This window comes from Pseudophryne corroboree, chromosome 6 (assembly GCF_028390025.1).
Source record: "Pseudophryne corroboree isolate aPseCor3 chromosome 6, aPseCor3.hap2, whole genome shotgun sequence".
Classification (NCBI taxonomy): Eukaryota; Metazoa; Chordata; class Amphibia; order Anura; family Myobatrachidae; genus Pseudophryne; species Pseudophryne corroboree.
In genome coordinates, this window is record NC_086449.1 from 679,260,433 (window position 1) to 679,282,191 (window position 21,759).

Below are 21,759 nucleotides of genomic sequence, written 5' to 3' on the forward strand. Positions count from 1 at the left end.
AAATTTTAATTCTCAATAAATTTTTAAAATGAGAAGTTTTGTGTGGTTTTTCTTTAAATTATTAGTTAATAAAATGTAAAATAGGGCATTTCAGGGATGCAGTGGTATTGTGGTAGGTTGCCCATGGTACAGCATGGGAACTGTCTTGTCCCTTGACATCCACGCTGGTTCCTGCACCTTGGGAAGGATACTCCGCAAGACCTGTGGAAGAGAATAGTATGGTGTCATCCAAAGACAAGGTACAAGCAACACTTGAACACAAGCAGGTTACATTGGCCTTTGTCCCAAATGCAACCCTCCGGCACTTGGAAAAACTACACATCCAAGCATGCCCTGACACAGCGTAAGCATTGCTGTGTCAGGGCATGATTGGATATGCAGTTTTGCAAATGCCGGAGGGCCGCAGTTGGGACATGCCTGGGTTACTTGGACAAGAGGGAGTTTTGGGCAATATATCTCACCTGAGGGGGGTGGGGGGGTCTGCTACATGGCGGAGGTCCAGGTCCACATCACAAGTAGGTCGCCCATGGTACAGCAGGGGAACTGTCCGGTCCCTTCATCCATGCTGGTTCCTGCACCTTGAAGGATACTCCGCAAGACCTGTGGAAGAGAATAGTATGGTGTCATCCAAAGACAAGGTACAAGCAATACTTGAACACAAGCAGGTTACATTGGCCTTTGTCCCAAATGCAACCCTCCAGCACTTGAGAAACTACACATCCAAGCATGCCCTGACACAGCATAAGCATTGCTGTGTCAGGGCATGATTGGATATGCAGTTTGCAAATGCCGGAGGGCCGCAGTTGGGACATGCCTGGGTTACTTGGACAAGAGGGAGCTTTGGGCAATACATCTCACCTGAGGGGGGGGGGGGGGGGGTCTGCTACATGGCGGAGGTCCAGGTCCACATCACAAGTAGGTCGCCCACGGTACAGCAGGGGAACTGTCCGGTCCCTTCATCTACGCTGGTTCCAGCACCTTGAAGGATACTCCGCAAGACCTGTGGAAGATAATACAGGTTGAGTATCCCTTATCCAAAATGCTTGGGACCAGAGGTATTTTGGATAACGGATTTTTCCGTATTTTGGAATAATTAGATACCATAATGAGATATCATGGTGATGGGACCTAAATCTAAGCACAGAATGCATTTATGTTACATATACACCTTATACACACAGCCTGAAAGTAATTTTAGCCAATATTTTTTATAACTTTGTGCATTAAACAAAGTGTGTGTACATTCACACAATTCATTTATGTTTCATATACACCTTATATACACAGCCTGAAGGTCATTTAATACAATATTATTAATAACTTTGTGTATTAAAATAAGAATTTACTTACCGATAATTCTATTTCTCATAGTCCGTAGTGGATGCTGGGGACTCCGAAAGGACCATGGGGAATAGCGGCTCCGCAGGAGACTGGGCACAAAAGTAAAAGCTTTAAGACTACCTGGTGTGCACTGGCTCCTCCCCCTATGACCCTCCTCCAAGCCTCAGTTAGGATACTGTGCCCGGACGAGCGTACACAATAAGGGAGGATTTTGAATCCCGGGTAAGACTCATACCAGCCACACCAATCACACCGTACAACTTGTGATCTGAACCCAGTTAACAGCATGATAACAGAGGAGCCTCTGAAAAGATGGCTCACAACAATAATAACCCGATTTTTTTGTAACAATAACTATGTACAAGTATTGCAGACAATCCGCACTTGGGATGGGCGCCCAGCATCCACTACGGACTATGAGAAATAGAATTATCGGTAAGTAAATTCTTATTTTCTCTGACGTCCTAGTGGATGCTGGGGACTCCGAAAGGACCATGGGGATTATACCAAAGCTCCCAAACGGGCGGGAGAGTGCGGATGACTCTGCAGCACCGAATGAGAGAACTCCAGGTCCTCCTCAGCCAGGGTATGAAATTTGTAGAATTTAGCAAACGTGTTTGCCCCTGACCAAGTAGCTGCTCGGCAAAGTTGTAAAGCCGAGACCCCTCGGGCAGCCGCCCAAGATGAGCCCACTTTCCGTGTGGAATGGGCTTTTACAGATTTTGGCTGTGGCAGGCCTGCCACAGAATGTGCAAGCTGAATTGTACTACAAATCCAACGAGCAATAGTCTGCTTAGAAGCAGGAGCACCCAGCTTGTTGGGTGCATACAGGATAAACAGCGAGTCAGATTTTCTGACTCCAGCCGTCCTGGAAACATATATTTTCAGGGCCCTGACTACGTCCAGCAACTTGGAATCCTCCAAGTCCCTAGTAGCCGCAGGCACCACAATAGGCTGGTTTAAGTGAAATGCTGAAAACACCTTAGGGAGAAATTGAGGACGAGTCCTCAATTCTGCCCTGTCAGTATGAAAAATTAGGTAAGGGCTTTTATAGGATAAAGCCGCTAATTCTGAGACACGCCTGGCTGAGGCCAGGGCTAACAGCATTACCACTTTCCATGTGAGATATTTTAAGTCCACAGTGGTGAGTGGTTCAAACCAATGTGATTTTAGGAACCCCAAAACTACATTGAGATCCCAAGGTGCCACTGGAGGCACAAAAGGAGGCTGTATATGCAGTACTCCCTTGACAAACGTCTGAACTTCAGGAACTGAAGCTAGTTCCTTTTGGAAGAATATTGACAGGGCCGAAATTTGAACCTTAATGGACCCTAATTTTAGGCCCATAGACAGTCCTATTTGCAGGAAATGCAGGAAACGACCCAGTTGAAATTCCTCTGTAGGGGCCTTCCTGGCCTCACACCACGCAACATATTTACGCCAAATATGGTGATAATGTTGCACAGTTACATCCTTCCTGGCTTTGATCAGGGTAGGGATGACTTCATCCGGAATGCCTTTTTCCTTCAGGATCCGGCGTTCAACCGCCATGCCGTCAAACGCAGCCGCGGTAAGTCTTGGAACAGACATGGTCCCTGCTGGAGCAGGTCCTTTCTTAGAGGTAGAGGCCACGGGTCTTCCGTGAGCATCTCTTGAAGTTCCGGGTACCAAGTCCTTCTTGGCCAATCCGGAGCCACGAGTATAGTCCTTACTCCTCTCCTTCTTATGATTCTCAGTACCTTGGGTATGAGAGGCAGAGGAGGGAACACATACACTGACTGGTACACCCACAGTGTTACCAGAGCGTCCACAGCTATTGCCTGAGGGTCCCTTGACCTGGCGCAATATCTGTCCAGTTTTTTGTTGAGGCGGGACGCCATCATGTCGACCTTTGGTTTTTCCCAACGGTTCACAATCATGTGGAAGACTTCTGGGTGAAGTCCCCACTCCCCCGGGTGGAGATCGTGTCTGCTGAGGAAGTCTGCTTCCCAGTTGTCCACTCCCGGAATGAACACTGCTGACAGTGCTATCACATGATTTTCCGCCCAGCGAAGAATCCTTGCAACTTCCGTCATTGCCCTCCTGCTTCTTGTGCCGCCCTGTCTGTTTACGTGGGCGACTGCCGTGATGTTGTCCGACTGGATCAGCACCGGCTGACCCTGAAGCAGAGGCCTTGCCTGACTTAGGGCATTGTAAATGGCCCTTAGTTCCAGGATATTTATGTGAAGTGACGTTTCCATGCTTGACCACAAGCCCTGGAAATTTTTTCCCTGTGTGACTGCTCGCCAGCCTCTCAGGCTGGCATCCGTGGTCACCAGGACCCAGTCCTGAATGCCGAATCTGCGGCCCTCTAGAAGATGAGCACTCTGCAACCACCACAGGAGAGACACCCTTGTCCTTGGAGACAGGGTTATCCGCTGATGCATTTGAAGATGCGATCCGGACCATTTGTCCAGCAGATCCCACTGAAAAGTTCTTGCGTGGAATCTGCCGAATGGAATCGCTTCGTAAGAAGCCACCATTTTTCCCAGGACCCTTGTGCATTGATGCACTGACACTTGGCCTGGTTTTAGGAGGTTCCTGACTAGGTCGGATAACTCCCTGGCTTTCTCCTCCGGGAGAAACACCTTTTTCTGTACTGTGTCCAGAATCATCCCTAGGAACAGCAGACGTGTCGTCGGAATCAGCTGCGATTTTGGAATATTTAGAATCCATCCGTGCTGTCGTAGTACTACTTGAGATAGTGCTACTCCGACCTCTAACTGTTCTCTGGACCTTGCCCTTATCAGGAGATCGTCCAAGTAAGGGATAATTAAGACGCCTTTTCTTCGAAGAAGAATCATCATTTCGGCCATTACCTTGGTAAAGACCCGGGGTGCCGTGGACAATCCAAACGGCAGCGTCTGAAACTGATAGTGACAGTTCTGTACCACAAACCTGAGGTACCCTTGGTGAGAAGGGCAAATTGGGACATGGAGGTAAGCATCCTTGATGTCCAGAGACACCATATAGTCCCCTTCTTCCAGGTTCGCTATCACTGCTCTGAGTGATTCCATCTTGAATTTGAACCTTTGTATGTAAGTGTTCAAGGATTTCAGATTTAAAATAGGTCTCACCGAGCCGTCCGGCTTCGGTACCACAAACAGCGTGGAATAATACCCCTTTCCCTGTTGTAGGAGGGGTACCTTGATTATCACCTGCTGGGAATACAGCTTGTGAATGGCTTCCAATACCGCCTCCCTGTCGGGGGGAGACGTTGGTAAGGCAGACTTCAGGAACCGGCGAGGGGGAGACGTCTCGAATTCCAATTTGTATCCCTGAGATACTACCTGCAGGATCCAGGGGTCCACTTGCGAGTGAGCCCACTGCGCGCTGAAATTCTTGAGACGGGCCCCCACCGTGCCTGAGTCCGCTTGTAAGGCCCCAGCGTCATGCTGAGGACTTGGCAGAAGCGGGGGAGGGCTTCTGTTCCTGGGAAGAGGCTGTCTGCTGCAGTCTTTTTCCCCTTCCTCTGCCCCGGGGCAGATACGAGTGGCCTTTTGCCCGCTTGCCCTTATGGGGACGAAAGGACTGAGCCTGAAAAGACGGTGTCTTTTTCTGCTGAGAGGTGACCTGGGGTAAAAAGGTGGATTTCCCAGCCGTTGCCGTGGCCACCAGGTCCGATAGACCGACCCCAAATAACTCCTCCCCTTTATACGGCAATACTTCCATATGCCGTTTGGAATCCGCATCACCTGACCACTGTCGCGTCCATAACCCTCTTCTGGCAGAAATGGACAGCGCACTTACTCTTGATGCCAGAGTGCAAATATCCCTCTGTGCATCTCTCATATATAGAAATGCATCCTTTAAATGCTCTATAGTCAATAATATATTGTCCCTGTCCAGGGTATCAATATTTTCAGTCAGGGAATCTGACCAAGCCACCCCAGCACTGCACATCCAGGCTGAGGCGATTGCTGGTCGCAGTATAATACCAGTATGTGTGTATATACTTTTTAGGATATTTTCCAGCTTCCTATCAGCTGGTTCCTTGAGGGCGGCCGTATCAGGAGACGGTAACGCCACTTGTTTTGATAAGCGTGTGAGCGCCTTATCTACCCTAGGGGGTGTTTCCCAACGCGCCCTAACCTCTGGCGGGAAAGGGTATAATGCCAATAATTTTTTAGAAATTAGCAGTTTTTTATCGGGGGAAACCCACGCTTCATCACACACCTCATTTAATTCATCTGATTCAGGAAAAACTACGGGTAGTTTTTTCACACCCCACATAATACCCTTTTTTGTGGTACTTGTAGTATCAGAAATGTTCAAAACCTCCTTCATTGCCGTGATCATGTAACGTGTGGCCCTACTGGAAAATACGTTTGTTTCCTCACCGTCGACACTGGAGTCAGTGTCCGTGTCTGGGTCTGTGTCGACCACCTGAGGTAACGGGCGCTTTAGAGCCCCTGACGGTGTTTGAGACGCCTGTACAGGTATCAACTGATTTGCCGGCTGTCTCATGTCGTCAACAGTCTTTTGTAAAGTGCTGACACTATCACGTAATTCCTTCCATAAGACCATCCAGTCAGGTGTCGACTCCCTAGGGGGTGACATCACTAATACAGGCAATTGCTCCGCCTCCATACCATTTTCCTCCTCATACATGTCGACACAACGTACCGACACACAGCACACACACAGGGAATGCTCTGATAGAGGACAGGACCCCACTAGCCCTTTGGGGAGACAGAGGGAGAGTTTGCCAGCACACACCAGAGCGCTATATATATACAGGGATAACCTTATATAAGTGTTTTTCCCTTATATAGCTGCTGTATAGATTTATCTGCCAAATTAGTGCCCCCCCTCTCTTGTTTTACCCTGTTTCTGTAGTGCAGGACTGCAGGGGAGAGTCAGGGAGCTTCCCTCCAACGGAGCTGTGAGGAAAAATGGTGCCAGTGTGCTGAGGAGATAGGCTCCGCCCCCTTCTCGGCGGCCGTTCTCCCGCTTTTTTATGGAAAAACAGGCATGAGTTAAATGCATCCATATAGCCCAGGAGCTATATGTGATGCATTTTTTGCCCCCTAAGGTGTTTATATTGCGTCTCAGGGCGCCCCCACCCAGCGCCCTGCACCCTCAGTGACCGGAGTGTGAAGTGTGCTGAGAGCAATGGCGCACAGCTGCGGTGCTGTGCGCTACCTTATTGAAGACAGGACGTCTTCTGCCGCCGATTTTTCCGGACCTCTTCTGCTCTTCTGGCTCTGTAAGGGGGACGGCGGCGCGGCTCTGGGACCCATCCATGGCTGGGCCTGTGATCGTCCCTCTGGAGCTAATGTCCAGTAGCCTAAGAAGCCCAATCCACTCTGCACGCAGGTGAGTTCGCTTCTTCTCCCCTTAGTCCCTCGATGCAGTGAGCCTGTTGCCAGCAGGTCTCACTGAAAATAAAAAACCTAAAACTAAACTTTTTTCTAAGCAGCTCAGGAGAGCCACCTAGACTGCACCCTTCTCGTTCGGGCACAAAAATCTAACTGAGGCTTGGAGGAGGGTCATAGGGGGAGGAGCCAGTGCACACCAGGTAGTCTTAAAGCTTTTACTTTTGTGCCCAGTCTCCTGCGGAGCCGCTATTCCCCATGGTCCTTTCGGAGTCCCCAGCATCCACTAGGACGTCAGAGAAACAACGTTTGTGTACATTGAGCCATCAAAAAACAAAGGTTTCACTATCTCACTCTCACTCAAAAAAGTCCGTATTTCGGAATATTCCGTATTTCGGAATATTTGGATATGGGATACTCAACCTGTAATAGGATTTTGGTACTTACCGATAAATCCTTTTCTCCTAGTCCGTAGAGGATGCTGGGGACTCCAAAAGGACCATGGGGTATAGACAGGATCCGCAGGAGCTTGGGCACACTGAAAAGACTTAAACTGGGTGTGAACTGGCTCCTCCCTCTATGCCCCTCCTCCAGACCTCAGTTATAGGAACTGTGCCCAGGAGAGCCGGACATTTCGAGGAAAGGATTTTTTGTGTAAACTAAGGGCTACAAACATACCAGCCCACACCACAAACATACCGTATCACCGGAGTAATAGTAAACCAGATAACCATATGAAATAACAACAGCAACAAGCTGAAAACCAGAAATACACTACCCGTGTATAAACCAAGTTAACCAACACGAAAACATTGCCAGTAACAGTCCGCACTGGGATGGGCGCCCAGCATCCTCTACGGACTAGGAGAAAAGGATTTACCGGTAAGTACCAAAATCCTATTTTCTCTTACGTCCTAGAGGATGCTGGGGACTCCAAAAGGACCATGGGGTCTATACCAAAGCTCCAGACCGGGCGGGAGAGTGCGGACGACTCTGCAGCACCGACTGAGCAAACGTAAGGTCCTCATCAGCCAGGGTATCAAACTTATAGAACTTGGCAAAAGTGTTTGCCCCTGACCAGGTGGCTGCACGGCAAAGCTGTAAAGCCGATACGCCTCGGGCAGCCGCCCAAGACGAACCCACTTTTCTGGTAGAATGGGCTTTTACTGACTTCGGCACGGGTAGCCCGGCCGAAGAATGAGCCTGCTGGATCGTACTACAAATCCAGCGTGCAATAGTCTGTTTCGAAGCAGGATGACCAATCTTGAGAGAAGCATACAGGACAAACAGCGCCTCAGTTTTCCTGGCAACAGCCGTTCTGGCGACGTAGATCTTCAAAGCTCTCACCACATCCAGAGACTTTGGAACCGCCCCAGCATCCATAGCCACCGGCACCACAATAGGTTGGTTAATGTGAAACGAAGACACCACCTTCGGCAAAAATTGTTGACGAGTCCGCAATTCTGCCCTATCAGGATGAAAAATCAAATACGGGCTCTTATGAGATAAAGCCACCAAATCTGACACCCGCCTGGCAGACGCCAGCGCCAACAGCATCACTACCTTCCAAGTGAGAAACTTCAACTCAACCTTACGCAAAGGCTCAAACCAGGAAGACATGAGAAACTGTAAGACCACATCAAGATCCCATAGAGCCACAGGAGGAACAAACGGAGGATTGATATGCATTACTCCTTTCACAAAAGTCTGAACCTCTGGGAGGACAGCTAATTCCTTTTGAAAGAAAATAGACAAAGCCGAGATCTGCACCTTGATGGAGCCTAATTTTAGGCCCGCATCTACACCTGCCTGCAAAAAATGGAGAAAACGACCCAAGTGAAACTCTTCCGCAGGAGCCATTTTGGTCTCACACCAGGATACATACTTTCTCCAAATACGGTGATAATGTTTCGCCGTAACCTCCTTCCTAGCCTTAATGAGAGTGGGAATGACCTCCCCGGGAATACCCTTACGAGCTAAGATCTGGCGCTCAACTTCCATGCCGTCAAACGCAGCCGTGGTAAGTCTGGAAACACGCATGGACCCTGCAACAACAGGTCCTCTCTTAGAGGAAGCGGCCAAGGATCTTCCACCAGTAACTCCTGAAGATCCGGGTACCAGGCCCTCCTTGGCCAATCTGGAACGACGAGAATCCCCTGAACCCTTGCTCGTCGAATGATCCCCAGTACCTTTGGAATTAGAGGAAGTGGAGGGAACACATACACCGACCTGAACACCCACGGAGACACCAGGGCGTCTACTGCACTTGCTTGTGGGTCTCTGTACCTGGAACAATACCTCGGAAGCTTCTTGTTGAGACGAGACGCCATCATGTCGATTAACGGAATTCCCCAACAGTTTGTCACCTCTGCAAATACCTCTTGGTGAAGAGCCCACTCTCCCGGATGGAGATCGTGTCTGCTGAGGAAATCTGCTTCCCAGTTGTCCACTTCCGGTAGGAAGACTGCTGACAGAGCGCTCACGTGTTGTTCCGCTCAGCAAAGGATTCTTGTGGCCTCCGCCATTGCCGCTATGCTCCTTGTTCTGCCTTGACGGTTTATATGTGCCACCGCTGTGATGTTGTCTGACTGCACCAGGACAGGTCGACCCTGAAGAAGGCTTCTTGCTTGTTGCAGGCCGTTGTAAATGGCTCTTAACTCGAGAACATTTATGTGGAGACAAGCTTCCTGGAGCGACCATTTCCCCTGGAAGTTTCTTCCTTGGGTGACTGCGCCCCAGCCCCGGAGACTTGCATCTGTTGTCAGAAGCACCCAGTCCAGGATACCGAACCGGCGACCTTCCAGGAGGTGAGAACTTTGCATCCACCACAGGAGAGAAATTCTGGCTCTGGGAGATAGACTTATCTTCCGGTGCATGTGCAGGTGAGACCCGGACCATTTGATCAGCAAATCCCACTGAAACACCCGGGCATGAAACCTGCCAAACGGAATGGCTTCGTACGCCGCAACCATTTTCCCCAGAACCCGAGTACATTGATGGATGGACACAGTCTTCGGCAGCAGAAGTTCCCTGACCATCGACTGCAGTTCTAGAGCTTTTTCTTCTGGAAGAAATACTCTTCGTAACTCCGTGTCCAGAATCATGCCCAGAAACGACAGCCGAGTGGCCGGAATTAGGGAGGCCAATCCCGGGCCGTTTTTTCAATCCCGGGATTCGGGATTGAAAAACGCTCAATCCCGGGATTCCCGGGATTGCAGTAGAAATCGGTGAAGAAGGGTGTAGGGAGCAGCGCTGGAGGGTAGGTAGCGGTGCGGGAGAGTGTAGGTAGCGGCGGGGAAGGGCGGGAGGGTGCAGGTAGCAGTGCAGGAGGGTGTAGGTAGCTGGGCGGGAGGATGTAGGTAGCGGTGCGGGAGGGTGTAGCTAGCTGGGCGGGAGGGTGTAGGTAGCGGTGCAGGAGGGTGTAGGCAGCTGGGCGGGAGGGTGTAGGTAGCTGGGCGGGAGGGTGTAGGTAGCGGTGCGGGAGGGTGTAGGTAGCTGGGCGGGAGGATGTACAGTAGGTAGCGGGGAGGGTTGGTAGCGGCGCGGGAGGGAGGCTGGGTGTAAGTAATACCACTTACTATTAGGTGGACGCCAGCCATGGACACACTGAACGCGGCGGCATTTCAAATGAAGCGCCGGCCGTCAGCCAACCAGAGCTGGCAGGCCAGCAGCCAATCAGGGAAGTGGCCGCAGCAGTCGCACCTGATTGGCTGCCGCTGCTGCGGCAGCTTCCCTGATTGGCTGCCGGTCCGCCAGCTCTGATTGGCTGGCGGCCGGCGCCACATTTGAAGTGCCGCCGCGTTCAGCGTTCGTCTATGGCTGCCGCCCGCCTAATTGTAAGTAGTATTACTTACACACACTTCCTCCCGCACATGCGCAGTGTAATCCCGTGAATCCCGGCATTCAAATACCGGCATTTTTGGGCCCAAATCCCGGGATCCCGCCGATCCCGATCCCGGGATTGGCCTCCCTAGCCAGAATCAACTGAGATTTCGGCAAATTTAGCACCCAACCGTGCTGCCGGAGCACCAACAGTACCAAACTCACACTCCTCAGCAAACGTTCCTTGGACCTCGCTTTTATCAGGAGATCGTCCAAGTACGGGATAATTGTAACCCCTTGCCTGCGAAGGAGAACCATCATCTCCGCCATGACCTTGGTGAAAATCCTCGGGGCCGTGGAAAGCCCAAACGGCAACGTCTGAAATTGGTAATGAGAATCCTGTATCGCAAACCTTAGGAAAGCCTGATGCGGAGGATAAATTGGGACGTGTAAGTAGGCATCCTTTATGTCCACTGACGCCATAAAATCTCCCCCTTCTAGGCTGGCAATCACCGCTCGAAGAGATTCCATCTTGAACTTGAAAACTTTCAAGTATGGATTGAGGATTTTAGGTTCAGAATCGGTCTGAACGAACCGTCCGGTTTCGGCACCACAAAGAGGCTCGAGTAGAACCCCTCCCCCTGTTGAGACGGGGGAACGGAAACAATGACCCTCTGGAGACACAACTTTTGTATTGCTGCCAGCACGACCTCCCTGTCCGGAAGAGACACTGGCAGGGTTGACATGAAAAACCGGTGAGGGGGCGTCTCCTGAAACTCCAGCCTGTAGCCCTGAGATACAATCTCTAGAACTCAAGGATCCAAGTCCGATTGGACCCAGACTCGACTGAAGAACTGCAGACAGCCCCCCACCGGGACGGACTCCCCCAGGGAAGCCCCAGCGTCATGCGGTGGACTTGGTAGTGGCAGGGGTGGACTTCTAGTCCTGGGCGCCTGACACTGCAGGCGACTTCTTTCCCCTTCCTCTACCTTTTGAAGCGAGAAAGGACGAACCCTTTCCTCGCCTGTATTTATTTGGACGAAAGGACTACATCTGCTGATGTTGTGGTTTTTTGTGTTGTGTGGGAACATAGGGAAGAAACGAGGACTTACCCGCTGTCGCGGTAGACACCAGGTCCGCCAAGCCTTCCCCAAACAGGACATTACCTTTGAAGGGTAACGCTTCCATAGCTCTCTTGGAATCCGCGTCAGCATTCCATTGATGTATCCACAGCGCCCTTCTGGCCGAAATCGACATGGCATTGGCTCTTGACCCCAAGAGACCAACATCCCTCGCCGCATCCTTCAGGTAATCTGCAGTGTCCTTGATATAACCAAGAGTTAAAAGAACAGTATCTTTATCGAGGGTATCCATATCAGAAGCTAAATTCTCAGTCCATTTAGCAATAGCACTACTCACCCATACCGACGCCACAGCAGGTCTGAGCAATGCACCCTTATTAGCGAAAATGGACTTTAGAGATGTCTCCAGCTTGCGATCCGCCGGATCCTTGAGAGCTGGCGTGTCAGGAGACGGAAGCGCCACCTTCTTAGACAAACGAGATAAAGCTTTATCAACATTAGGAGACGCCTCCCATTTTCCCCTATCAATAGATGGCAAAGGATACGCCATGTAAATCCTCTTGGGAATCTGCCACCTCTTGTCTGGCGACTCCCAAGCCTTTTCACAAAGAGCCAGAGGCAGAACTACCGCCAGTGCAACCATTACATGCCCAAAGCATGTAATGAGTCAAACTGACTCATTACATGCCGCTGTGCGCTGCGGGCAACCGCTGCCCACAGCGCACAGCCGCCCAGAGAGGAGAGGAGCAGTGGTACGGGGGAGAAGGAGGAGGAGGGAGCCGGAGGAGGGAGCTGCAGCAGCGCTTTGTTACTGGTGGAGGCGCTGCTGCTGCTGCCCCTCTGCTTCACTATAGGCTGTCTTCCGAGAACAGCCTATAGTGAAGCAGAGGGGCAGCAGCGCCTCCACCAATAACACAGTGCTGCTGCGGCACCCTCCTCCACCTCCCTCCTCCTCCTTCTCTCCTGCCCGGGAATCGTCTGACGCTGCACCGAGGAGCCTGAGCCAGCGGAGAGGGTAAGTATATTTCTTCTTTCTTTCTTTCTTTCTTTTCTTTCTACAAAAAAGTGGGACTGTCTGCCACAATGTGTAAAAAGGGGGAATCTGCTTGCCGCAATGTGTAAAAAGGGGGAATCTGCCTGCCGTAGTGTGTAAAAAGGGGGAATCTGCTTGCCGCAATGTGTAAAAAGGGGGAATCTGCCTGCCGTAGTGTGTAAAAAGGGGGAATCTGCTTGCCGCTATGTGTAAAAAGGGGGAATCTGCCTGCCGCAATGTGTAAAAACGGGGAATCTGCCTGCCGCAATGTGTAAAAACGGGGAATCTGCCTGCTGCAATGTGTAAAAAGGGGGAATCTGCCTGCCGCAATGTGTAAAAACGGGGAATCTGCTTGCCGCAATGTGTAAAAAGGTGGACTGTCTGCCGCAATGTGTAAAAAGGGGGAATCTGCTTTCTGCAATGTGTAAAAAGGGGGAATCTGCCTGCCGTAATGTGTAGAAAGGGGGAATCTGCCTGCCGTAAGGTGTAACAAGGGCACGCTGTCTGCCGTAATGTGTAACAAGGGCACACTGTCTGCCGTAATGTGTAACAAGGGCACACTGTCTGCCATAATGTGTAACAAGGGCACGCTGTCTGCCGTAATGTGTAACAAGGGCACGCTGTCTGCCGTAATGTGTAACAAGGGCACGCTGTCTGCCGTAATGTGTAAAAAGGGCACGCTGTCTGCCGTTATGTGTAAAAAGGGTACGCTGTCTGCCGCTATGTTTAACAAGGGCACGCTGTCTGCCGTTATTTGTAAAAAGTGTACGCTGTCTGCGCTATGTGTAACAAGGACACGCTGTCTGCCGTTATGTGTAAAAAGGGGACGCTGTCTGCCGTTATGTGTAAAAAGTGCACGCTGTCTGCCGTTATATGTAAAAAGGGCACGCTGTCTGCTGCTATGTGTAAAAAGAGCACGCTGTCTGCCGTTATGTGTAAAAAAGGGGGACGCTGTCTGCCGTAATGTGTAAAAAGGGGACGCTGTCTGCTGTAATGTGTAAAAAGAGGAATCTGTCCGCCCTAAGGTGTAAAAGGGTCTCTACCTGGTGTAGTGGTGCTACTGTGCGGCGTAATTTGAATAATGGAGACTACTGTGCACCGTTTTATGAATTGGTATTATTTTGTGGCCACACCCCTTCCCCACGAAGCCACGCCACTATGTATTTTTGCGGGTGCCTACGCCGCGCACTGCCCCTGTTTTGCATGCAGAGGTGGGGCTCCGATGCCATTTCTTGCACACAGTGCTAAAATGTCCAGTTACGGCACTGTTGCTAGGTATCCACTTCCCTGAGCAGGTCCCCCTCACCAGATCCTCTCCAGGGGTGAGGGGGTGGACTTGGATGGGATGGGGGGGCAAGCCATTTTGTCGCACATGGGCCCACCGCTCGCTAGTTCCGCCACTGCAAAGAGCATTCATCTCATGAGAGGGGGGAAACTGCACCTCAGGTTTTTTCTCCTTAAACAAGCAAATCCTTGTTTCCTGTACGGCAGGTTCTTCAGAAATGCATAACACATCTTTTATAGCCGCAATCATGTACTCTTAACTAATCTAGGATGTAAAGGAGCCTCAGTGAAGTCGACATCGGATTCAGAATCCGTGTCGGTATCCGTATCTACCACTTGAGTGAACGGCCTCTTTATCGACCCCGACGGGGTCTGTACCTGTGATAAAGCATCCTCCATGGATTTTTTCCACACCTGTGTCTGTGATTCAGATTTATCTAATCTCTTCGATAAAGAAGTTACATTAGAATTAATTGTATTCAACAGTGCAAGTAAGTCAGGTGTCGGCTGCGTCGACAGAGCCAACCCCATACCCACATCTGCCTCCCCCAAAACCTCCTCCGGTGAATAACATTCAGCCTCAGACATGTCGACACCTAGTATCGACCCACCGACACACACATACAATGCCTCAGCTAGGGGACAGGCCCACAAGGAAGCCCGGACAGAGAAACACAGAGGGAGTATGCCAGCTCACACCCCAGCGCCCATATATCCCACGAAGGAAAATATATGTACCAGCGCTGCCCACTATACCAAATATGCAAGCTCCCCGTTACTTTGATGGAGCTCGTGGAGGTCCCTGACCAGCGTCTCCTGTCCGCACACGAGGAGAAAATGGCGCCTGTGAGCCGCGTGGCTAAGCTCCTCCCCCTCCCGACGCGCTTCAGCCCGCCAAATTCAAACTCACTAAAATGCCAGCGGGGTCCCGAAAACGGTGCAAATGAACCGAACAAACATCTGCCGGCCCCAGAAGACCCAGTAACATGCTGTCCAGGGCGCCCCCCCCAGCGCCCTGCACCCTGTGAGTGCTGGAGGAAATGTGTGTGTGGGAGCATGGAGCGCAGCGTTGCCACTGCGCTGTACCTTTACTGAAGTCTTCTGCCGTCCTGAAGTCTTCTGGTCTTCTCATACTCACCCAACTTCTGTCTTCTGTGAGGGGGGTGACGGCGTGGCTCCGGGAACGAGCAGCTAGGCGCACCAAGTGATCGAACCCTCTGGAGCTAATGGTGTCCAGTAGCCGAGAAGCAGAGCCCTTAAACTAAGAAGAAGTAGGTCCTGCTTCTCTCCCCTCAGTCCCACGATGCAGGGAGCCTGTAGCCAGCAGGTCTCCCTGAAAATAAAAAACCTAACAAAGTCTTTTCCAGAGAAACTCAGGAGAGCTCCCCTAGTGAGTGTCCAGTCAGTCCTGGGCACAAAGTCTAACTGAGGTCTGGAGGAGGGGCATAGAGGGAGGAGCCAGTTCACACCCACTTTTTTTAGTCTTTTCAGTGTGCCCAAGCTCCTGCGGATCCCATCTATACCCCATGGTCCTTTTGAAGTCCCCAGCATCCTCTAGGACGTAAGAGAAAGTATGGTGTCATCCAAAGACAAGGTACAAGCAATACTTGAACAAAAGCAGGTTACATTGGCCTTTGTCCCAAATGCAACCCTCCGGCACTTGAGAAACTACACATCCAAGCATGCCCTGACACAGCGTAAGCATTGCTGTGTCAGGGCATGATTGAATATGCAGTTTTGCAAATGCCGGAGGGCCGCAGTTGGGACATGCCTGGGTTACTTGGACAAGAGGGAGTTTTGGGCAATACATCTCACCTGAGGGGGGGGGGGGTCTGCTACATGGCGGAGGTCCAGGTCCACATCACAAGTAGGTCGCCCATGGTACAGCACGGGAACTGTCCGGTCCCTTCATCCACGCCGGTTCCTGCACCTTGAAGGATACTCCGCAAGACCTGTGGAAGAGAATAAGGAGGTAATTTGAGAGTGTTTCCTCCACCCTGGGAAAGAACAAAAGGTCCCAGCAACACTGCGCATATACACAGGTTACTCAGACAAGATGGAGTTTTGGCCAATACATCTCACCTGAAAGAGTGACTCATGGCGGTGGTTCAGGTCCACATCACAAGTAGGACATCCATGGTGGAGTGGGGTAAACTGGTCCAATACTGGAGTGGTTTTGCAGAAGTGTATCCTGGGTAAAACTGTTGAAGCATGGGTACATTCCCCTCAGCAGAGTGAAGAAAAAAATATTCTTTTTAAAAATCTATTAAAAAATACTTGTGAGTCAAAAATAGACAATCCAAGTACATAATCCCTTCTAATAAAAATAGATATGCTATTAGCAATAAAAAAAAAAAAAAAAAAGAACATGTTTTTAAATATTTTTATTAGATTCCGCCAGCAAAGTGAGGCGGAATGAAATTGACGAAATTTCTGTTGAAAAGCACTGTTGTCGAATCGACAATCTTCAATTGAATATACTTTTGTCGAAAAGCCGCATTTTGACCATTGCAGACATGTTGAATTTTGAAAATGTCGATTTGCAAAAAGTCGAATCTGAAACGGCAGGTATTTTGACGAAAAGTACTGTATTGCATTGTCGAATCCAATTCGACATGTTTTTTTGACGAAAATGCCCCGTTTTTCGACTTTCGCGGCAATTTGACCGCAATTGCATATACAGGTTGAGTATCCCTTATCCAAAATGCTTGGGACCAGAGGTATTTTGGATATCGGATTTTTCCGTATTTTGGAATAATTGCATCCCATAATGATATATCATGGCGATGGGACCTAAATCTAAGCACAGAATGCATTTATGTTTTATATACACCTTATACACACAGCCTGAAGGTAACTTTAGCCAGTATTTTTTATAACTTTGTGCATTAAAAAAAGTGTGTGTACATTCACACAATTCATTTATGTTTCATATACACCTTATACACACAGCCTGAAGGTCATTTAATACAATATTTTTAATAACTGTGTGTATTAAACAAAGTTTGTGTACATTGAGCCATCAAAAAACAAAAGTTTCACTATTTCACTCTCACTCAAAAAGTCCGTATTTCGGAATATTTCGTATTTCGGATATTTGGATATGGGATACTCAACCTGTACCCCATAGTCTCCCTGCACCACACCAGCAAATTACACTAGTTTAAATGGTATCAGAACAAAGGGATTCACCTTTACAAGATAGGAGGGGACAGAACTAGGTTATAAGGTGGTGTTTGGTATCCAGCTGTAGGGTATTTTAAGAGCAATATTCCGGTGTTGGTTTGCAGAAGATCGCACGCTCCTGCGAATAGTTCTGAGCAGGAGCAGAATATAAATATTAACTGTATTTACTGTACACTTGGTATGCAGCAGGAACCCAGAGGAGACCATCTGCAAGTGCACCTGGAACAGACATCGCCCACCTATTCAAACCAACCTATGACCTCTCCTATACTGTAAATGACCATCCCTGTGTCCAATGGACAAAGATTACAGTTTCCATTGTGTTAGGTTTTGGACTATTGTATAAAAAGCCAGCTGTATGCGTGGTCACACACAGACTCTGAAGGTCATCTACCTTGATGACTGAGGACCGGGCCGGGAAGCGCAGGCGAAACCAAAACGTATGTACCATTGACTGTAGCCATTTTTCTATTGTATTGTATTGTTGTTATTGTAACCCCCTTTCAGCAATTATATGTTGTGTCGGAACCCAGCATCTTAAATACAATCTGGTGTCGTGTCTCTTTTCCATGCTAAGGTTATGTGTATTTCAGTCACACATGTAGCTGCAGAGTGCTCACGGCGTGTCTTTGGGTGTGTACTCACTGCATGTACTTTGTACGGCCAGCACGGCGTTTGTACGCAAAGTACGTACACGGCACGGGGCTTTGTACGCTAACGGTGTAAAAAGTACGTAGGCTAAGGTTTGATCACAAGCGGCCGCAGCGGCTCCATTTTAAAGTGTATTTAATGTTTTTAAAGTGTTGCTTTTAGTCCTATATGTAAATCGACGTTTACAATAGTGTGGTGTGGTGTGAGCTGGTATGTATCTTACCCTTAGTTTAACAAAATCCTTTTCCTCGAAATGTTCGTCTCCTCTGGGCACAGTTCCTATAACTGAGGTCTGGAGGAGGGGCATAGAGGGAGGAGCCAGTTCACACCCATTCAAAGTCTTATAGTGTGCCCATGTCTCCTGCGGATCCCGTCTATAACCCATGGTGCTTTTGGGGTCCCCAGCATCCTCTACAGACTAAGAGAAAAGGATTTACCGGTAGGTATTAAAATCCTATTTTTTTTATGGACCCCCTGGAACCGGAGATGCAACAGGGCAAAGTTGACTTTAATGGAGCGGTTCACGGTTAGCTGAGAGAAGAGATCCAGGGCTACAAAACATAGAATTACTATAGACTATAATGGAGCAGTTCACTGTTATGGTCACCGGCTTCCAACCAGTGTAGCTCCGGTTCCTTGTGGGTCTATATACAAGCAGATTGGTATGCTGAGAGAAGAGATCCAGGGCTACAAAACGTATAATCACTATAGAAGGTTCTTTGGAGTCTATGGGGGTCATTCCGACCCGATCACACGCTGTGCTTCGTCGCAGCTGTGCGATCGGGTCGGAAAGGCGCATGCGCTGCGGCTGCATTGGGCAGGCGCGTCATTGCCCGGCGTCGCCAGGCAATGACACTGCTAGTGAAGAAAGCGGTCGCAGTGACGACCGCAAGAAGATTGACAGGAGGAAGGTGTTCCGGGGCGTCAACTGACCGTTTTTTGGGAGTGGGGCGGCGAACGCAGGCGTTTGGAGGGCGGATGTCTGACGTCAATTCCAGGACCATCAACGCTGGATTCATCACACAGGGTAAGTAACTCATACCCTGGTCTTTTTCTGCACAAAACTTTATTTGCACAGCAGGGATGCACAAGTGATCGCAGCCTTGCTATGCAAGAAAGCCATAGGCGGCGTCTAGTTGATCACACGGGCTGCAAAAAGATGCAGCGTGCGTTCAACTCGGAATGACCCCCTATATACAAGCAGATTGGTATGCTGAGAGAAGAGATCCAGCGCTACAAAACATATCTTGGATTTTTTAAAGACCACAGAAACCGGAGATACAACTGTTCAAACTTGACCAAAATCCCCATAGACTTTAATGAGACCCGTTAATTTGCGGTTGAACTCTGATATCTCTTCCAACTTTAGGGTTATATATTCAGTTGTAGACTCTTAAATTAAAGGGGACTCTAAGCTATCAGGGGATACTGAACGCATGTCTCTACGTACTCGGGAACCGGAGATACAACCGTTCAAAGTTGACCCACTGGCCAAAAGTTTAAAAAATGACCAAGTCCTCACTTTGGAAACCGGACTAGCGAGTGGCGATTTGACCGCGTTCCGCCCCCGTGCACCCTAAAATTATGAGAAGGGGCTCGTTGGAAAGAGGGGACCCTGGGGATTCAGGAACCATTGAAATCTAGCCCATCCAGAACCGGAGATATTCAAGCTCAAAGTTGCAGAACCGCAGTTCAAAATTAACTTGGGTTTTCAAATTGTGTAGCTCTGGTTCCTGAAGGTCTACAAATATGGGGTTTGAAAGCTGAGCTCCCCCTCTTCAAAACGTATCTCTCCATTTTCTAATAACTTTCTTTGAACCGGATATATTTCGGGCTCAAATCCGGTCCATTCGGTCCGATTGACTTACAATGGCAAAGCTTTTTTTTGCTTACTTAACAGGTCTTAACCTTTAATCCCGGGCACATAGAAACTTGGTTCTGGTTTCCCCTAAAAGCAGAAATATTCCGCTTTCAAATTACACCGAAACCAATATATCCCAGGGAATGAGCAAAATCGAGGCAGGATGCGGTTGGGGCCTATCTTTCATCCAATGCATTTCTGTGGAAAAGTGAGTGGCGGTAACTTTAATGGTCTATATCTCCGGTTCTACCAGATCGATTTATCCCAAATTGGGCACACTAGAAGAGGGGATACTTTGCTATTAGTGTACCAAATTAACCTCCTCCAGAACAGGAGATCCAGGACTTCCAGTCACCGGTACTTGGTCAGAACTTAACCCGTCCTCTCCCGGGTAGAGAGAGGCCATTTTGCTGGTCTATATCGCCGGTTCTGCTGGACCGAATCACCCCAGATTTGGTACGTTAGTAGAGGGGATTTAGATGTCTAACAAATTTCATGTAATTAGCTCCTTCAGAATCAGAGTTACAGGACTTCCAGGCATTGGTACTTTCCCATTGACTTTACCCAGGCTGTGCCTGGGTAGAGATTGGTGACTTTGTCGGTCTATATTTTTCGGTTCTGAAAGTATTTAGCTTATCTAGAACCAGAGATACATGACTTCCAGTCAGCAGTACTTGGGCAGGGCTTAACCCGTCCTCTCCCGGGTAGAGAAACGTCACTTTGCTGGTCTATATCCGATTCTGTTGGACCAAATCAGCCCAGATTTGGTACACTGATAGAGAGGATACTCATCTACCTGTCTAAATTTCATGTAAATAACTCCTCCAGAACCGGAGATCTAGGACATCCAGGCACCGGTACTTTGCCATTGACTTACCCGGGGGCTCTGACGGGGTAAAGTCCTTGCGGTTCTCCGGTCGGTTGATCATGTTCCATAAATCAGAATCACCCCAAAATTGCCAGACATGCCCCCATGATGTCTATCTAGAAATGGGCGAAGTTTGGGGGAAATCGGTACACTGGAAGGGACTGGGCCTCCCGCCACCCCCTAATTTCTGGACTATTAAGCCCTCCGGGACTGCGACCCCCCAGGGTTCAAACACACCCATGCACCGGTCGGAAGTTGTTGAGGTGCTTTTTTCTAAGTACAGAGTTTTGTTTCAGCGCAAGTTCCCAGGACACCGGCTCAAGGGCACAAATACTCTGGTTCCCTAGGTTGGCCTCAGCTGAACAGCACCGCAATGGGATATGCGGACTATTAAGCCAACCGGGACTGGGTCGTTCCCCGGATTCAAAAACATCTAATGCACCGGTCGGAAGAAGTTGAGGTGCTTTTTTCCAAGTAGAGATTTCTGTTTTGGTACAAGTTCCCAAGACACCGGCTGAAGCTTACAGTCGCTCTAGTTCCCTAAGTGGGCCAAAAATTTGCCATGTTTAGCCCTACATATCTCCGGTTCTACCGGACCGATTCACCCCATATTTGGTACAATGATAGAGGGGATACTCCTTTATAAGTGTACCAAATATCATGTAATGAGAAAGATCCACTTCTAATTCCGTTCCTGACCTGTAGGCGGTGTATGCTATTTCCCGTGCAGTAGATGTAGCGGTAACATTAACTGAAGTGGAATTATTGTTTTTATAAACAATGAGCTAGATCCACTTCTAATTCCATTCCTGACCTGTAGGCGGCGTATGCTATTTCCCCTACAGTAGCTATAGCTGAAACATTAACTGAAGTGGAATTATTGTTTTTATAAACAATGAGCTAGAACCACTTCTAATTCCATTCCTGACCTGTAGGCGGCGTATGCCATTTCCCGTGCAGTTGATGTAGCTGTAACATTAACTGAAGTGGAATTACTGTTTTTAAAGACAATGAGCTAGATCCACTTCTAATTCTGTATCTGAACAGCAGGGGACAAAAACGTACATAAACACAAGGGGAAATACAGGGTTTATAATAAATAATCTAGTTCCTCTTCAGTTACTGAAACCGAAGGGGATCTAGTCTCTACCATGGCTGCATCCCAAGACTCGTACAAGATGGCCGCAGGAAACCTCACAGGAAGTGCGCACTGCATAAGTGACTGCGCCTGCGCCTCTACGCTGCGTCACGCCGGTGGCCGGAAAACGTATTAC

The 21,759-nt window shown here is 49.2% G+C and overlaps 1 long non-coding RNA gene across 1 annotated transcript; it reads right to left on the minus strand.

Moving 5' to 3' along the window:
* Positions 1 to 869: 869 nt before the first annotated feature.
* LOC134933229 (uncharacterized) lies at positions 870 to 21,750 on the minus strand. Its single transcript, XR_010179645.1, has 3 exons — positions 16,002 to 21,750; positions 15,735 to 15,871; positions 870 to 1,000 (listed from the first exon to the last, which is right to left on the minus strand). It is a non-coding gene; the product is annotated as an uncharacterized LOC134933229 (long non-coding RNA).
* Positions 21,751 to 21,759: the final 9 nt, after the last annotated feature.